Consider the following 5,314-nt stretch of genomic DNA (forward strand, 5'->3'; position numbering starts at 1 on the left):
TGCTTTTCTTCTTTTTTGACTTTTCTGGTTTATCATTAAATCAGTTTTTTCTTCTAGCTAAAAAGCCTTTGACGTTTCTCCCTTGATCTTGAATGGTACAGTCTTGATCTTGAGTCTTGAATGTAGCCAGAGGAGTTTGGAGAAGAATTATAAGCCATTGCATAAGAGAATGCACAGCTGCTGAAATTATGCAGAAAACGGAGATTGATTATCAATCTCGGTCCGTCAATTTGAACTTTCTTGAGATTTAATAATCAATCTGGAGTTTCCATTTTAAACATTTTGGATGTCTTTTGCAATGTCTTATCATATATCAAGGTTGATCAAACTTTCTTGACAGTTTGATTTTTAGAGTTACAAACTGTCTTGATTTTGTGTCTGACTTTGAGTCCTTTTATTTTAAAGGTCAGATAACCTTTTTGAGCTTGGATGAATCCTATTTGTTCCTTGCAATGTGCTGATTTTATATGAATAAATTTCCAGGGCAGACTCTTTGCTAAAGAGGTAGAAAAAGTTTGATCAACAAGTTGTGATGAACTTTTTTGACGCTGGAGATCTTTCTCTGTTTTAATGTTCTTGTTGCTGTTTTCTTTGCTTTGCTTGATTTTGTCTTTAATTAAATTCACTCAATAGCACATGTTAAATTAACATAACATTTTAGAATCATAATTAATTTTCTTAATTAACCTTTGTTTATTTTCATCAAAACTTTAAATATGGAGTTTGTCTCAATAAAGTGTGTTTGTTTCAGAAAAAAAAAAAATCTATTATTTGATATAAAAATTTATTTTTTAAAAATTATTTTAAATAGACTTCCAGGCCAGACCACACTTTTAAAAAGACCGGACCAGACCCAAAAAAAAAAAACCTATGATAGGCCGTAGGCCAGACTTAGGCCTAAAAAATAAATCATAGGCCAAACTCAGGCCTTTCAAAGCTTGACCTGACCTATTTCTACCCCTACTTGTTCCCATTCAGGTAGAAGTGTATGAGTGAAAGGTTTTCTCTATGCAATATTGTATGTAAGTTTTTATCATGAGTTCTCTATATAACAACTATAATTAGTGAAATTTTAATTACACAATTTTGTTGGAAACTATTACTATTTCTCAATACATTTAAACACACAAAAATTAAATTAATTAAAATCTAATAAAGATCTATATACCTTCAAAGACATGAGTTCATATACACTTCTATACCTCAAAATTTAAAGATCTATCATAAGGTAAACTATCGATGTTTTACTCATAATAACATTATTTAAGAAAACAAACAAGTCATAACATTTCATACTCATAATATTACAAAAAAAAATTTCATTCCCAATATTTTTGAATAAAAAAATTAATAATCATAATAAAAAATGATAATATTATTAATATTATCATTTTATATTTATAATTTTCTAAAATACAAATATATAATCCACGTGACAAAAAATACACAAATTTATTACAAATTATCATAAAATACAAATATATTAAAAATTATTTAAAAAGTTACTTTCAATTAATAAAATACACAAATTTATTTAAAATGATCATAAAATATGAATATATTAAAAAATTTAGTAAACAAAAGTTTACTATACATGTATTCTTAAAAAATATGTTAACACTCAAATATAAAAGTAAAATATGAATGTTCGTCGAATATAATTTTTGGTTTTCAAAATTCAAATATTAAAAAGAAAATGAAAAATAAAGTATCGCATAAAATTAAATTAATTTTCAATAAAATTTATTTTTGGTACATATGAAAGTAACTACAATTCAAAAACTTTTAAAATCACATTTATAATATTGCACAAATAATTAGTTTAAATTTTTAAATACCTAAAATTATATTTAAAATATATATGTAAATATTTAACAAAATAAATTTCAAACTCTTGATGAAATATATTCAATAAACAATTTCCTTTACAACAACTTCTCATGCTCGCAATTAAAACATCATACTAATATAATTAAATTTAAACTGTGCCATATTTTTAAATATTAAATCATATTTTTAACTTTTTACATCTTATTTTTTGGTTTGTATTTTACAATTTATTTCATTTAATAAATACAAGTACTCATTATGTGTTGAATAACACGATAATACAAGGAGAAAACACTCATCAAGTATTATAAGTTATGGTACAAATTTGACAAATTTATTTTTAAATTAAATTAAATGATAAGTTAATATGATTTTCTCTCATTTTAATTTCTCTAGACATACTCAATTATTTCAAATCAATAAAATTATATTGTAAGATAACCATATTTATAATACATAAAATATTACTTATAAAAATTATGAAATAATTTAATTAATATTCGTGCAACATATATAAAATGATTTAATTAATTTCTGTACGATACGCGAGCCATAATCTAATTAGTTTTAATAAATAAAAAACTTAAATGGCTGATCACTAAAGAATTCTATCTCATCAAGGAGAAATAATCTGCATCCAAGATATTGCAAATCATATCATTATTTGATTTATTAGAGAATATCAAGCAAGGTGATATATCAATTTGCAGAAGAAGAAAAACTTTACTTAAGATGAGACTACTTTTATAAAATGCAGTTTCATTAGCTTTCAATATCCTCATGTCCACCAATAATCAAAGGAGAAATTGAACTACACTAAAACATAATACAGTTATATTCTCAAATCCAAGCTATGGAGACAATTTTGGGACTGTGATTAAAAGAATTAGCATACATCTCTATCGTAAATTGATATATGACATCAGGAAAGAAAAAAAAGCAAATATTTCAAAAATCCAAACTAATAAAAGAATATAAATTTTCTCAATATTATACAATAACTACATATAAAAATTCTAAGAACTTTAATACGATACATTTCTTTTTCTTCCGTTAAAAAGTTAAAATATTTTTGTATAATTTATAAAATGTCATGACTAGCATAAGGAGTGTCAAACCGGATCACAAAAGTCACAATATATATAGGATTACTCATAGACATATATCCACATATTCAATTCAAATTCATATAAAAACCATTTATTATAACCGATTTTTACAAACAATTCATATAACCGGATATATTTTGCAAAATTGGTTATAAACCAGTTTTTGACGTTAAAAAATTTATGTTTTTTTTATATAAAAAAACTGATTTTAAACCAAATTCATTTTTTTTTAATTCAATTTGAGACTTAAAATCTAAATTTGTACTCAATATTCTTGGACAATTAACAGTTTCATGTAATTGACAAAACTATTTTTTTTAATAAGAGATCAAGCATATATCAGTATACTTTGATGTCTTAAACCTGAGTGAAAAATGAATCAATTTCACATATAGATACGGTGGATTCAAATGGGTACTGCTAAACACATTATCTAAATTGGGCAATCTCTAAAAGATATGGACAATTTCTCTCTAAATCTAGTACTGCTACTGGGAAGTTCAAAATCCAAATTATCTTCTTAAATTCAGGAACAAGCTCCAAAAGGGTACTGCTAAACACATTTACCTCACTTCAAAAAAGGGTACTACTCCTTCAAAACCAACTAACTAGATAACACAAGAAATATAACTCTGTCATAAGAAGTAAGATCTAGCATACAACCAATCAAAATGCGCACTATGAAAAAAGTTAATTGTTGAATATCCAAATAGTGGTCACAACTCATTCAGTATTCATCTGCAAAATCGCGTCAGATTACAGCTGCAAAGGAACTAGGGTCATCAAAGCACACAATACCAAATTATCTATCCATGCTTAAGGCAACAACTAGCTTTCACATTAAGGTATCATCTATCATTTTTGGGCCATCAAGACATTCAATCCCTTACAAAAATCATGGAACAAAGCAGAGTTACATAATTCGCTAGTAAACCCTACGAACCGCAAATTGGTTCGTGAGTACCGGTTCGCGGTACTTTTGCGAACCGGTTCACCAAAATTCGCGAACCTGTTCACCAAAATTCGCAAACCGGTTCACCAAAATTCACAAATAATTCACTAATTTTGACAAACTTAGTTTATATAAACTTTAACAGTATTAATATATTACCACTTACTCCTGTACTAATGTGGTATAAGCAAAGATACAATTACTCTTGTACCAAGAATTGTTGTACTTATATAGATAACTCAACTTCTAGTATTTTAGAAACAACCGATGTGAGACTAATTAGAATTGTTGTACTCATATAGATAACTCAACTTTTAACATTTTAGAAACAACCAATGTGGGACTAGTATTACAAGTTCTTCCATTTTTTACATAACTCAGTACTCCCACTCTTGTGTTAAGACCATTAATTTTTTTTGTTTTTTATTTTAACATACCGATTTATATACTAAAACGTACTACGAACCGAAATGCGCGTACCAACTATGTATACCCCCCACGTACCGAATACTTTGAAGGTTACGTACCGCGTACCCGAACCCGTACCACGTACCAAAGAGAATTGAGAACCAGGTGACTATGGAACAAAGTATATCCAACTAAAGAGTTCATAAGACTTCCATCCCTTTCAAAATTTGTGAAACAAAGTATATCCATCAATTCATGTCGTTTAGGTGTTACTAGGTCATATATTCCATCTTGCAGGGTTTGTATACCTTGTCAGATTTTGATTAACAAAATTTAAAATTCTCTTTTTTTAAGCAGAAGATTGAAGATTCCTTTTTATTTAGGCAAGGTTCTCGAATAATAAGAATGGAAAAAAATATATCTCAATTTTATACCAGGCGGGGCAAATCTTTTGGAATTAAAATTCCAAAATTGTGCAAAACTTCATCATCATAACAACAATAAAAAGATTTTTTTCTTCAAAATCTTGGAAACAAATAGGGTCTTGGGACAGAACATGTTTACTCAATTAATATTATTTTTTTTCTCAAGCAAAAGATTGAATGTTCTTGAATAATTCAAGAATGAGATAAAAATCTCTTTCAAAATATTGGTACCAAATGTGGTCGTGGTAAAAAACATGTTTTGGTCAATTAAGAGTTATTTTTACCCAAGCAGATGATCGAATATTCTTGCCTAGGCAAGAATGAGAAAATTTGTATTCCAACAGGTGTGAATTCAAATATTTTGCAACAAAAATTCCAAATTTACCATAACTAACAAAAAAGAAGTCTTTCAAAAATTGGTGCTAAACAGAGTTGGAACAGAGTGAGACAAAAACGTTCAAGAAGGTTAGGGTTATGGGTCATGTATTCCACAACCTTTTTGAAAAAAGATTTCATCTTGCAATGAGTTACAGTTTTTTTTTTTTTTTTTTTTAAGTAGACGAATGAATATTTTTGAGCAATCAAGAATT

The sequence above is a fragment of the Cicer arietinum genome, chromosome 3, assembly GCF_000331145.2.
Source record: "Cicer arietinum cultivar CDC Frontier isolate Library 1 chromosome 3, Cicar.CDCFrontier_v2.0, whole genome shotgun sequence".
NCBI classification, from domain to species: domain Eukaryota; kingdom Viridiplantae; phylum Streptophyta; class Magnoliopsida; order Fabales; family Fabaceae; genus Cicer; species Cicer arietinum.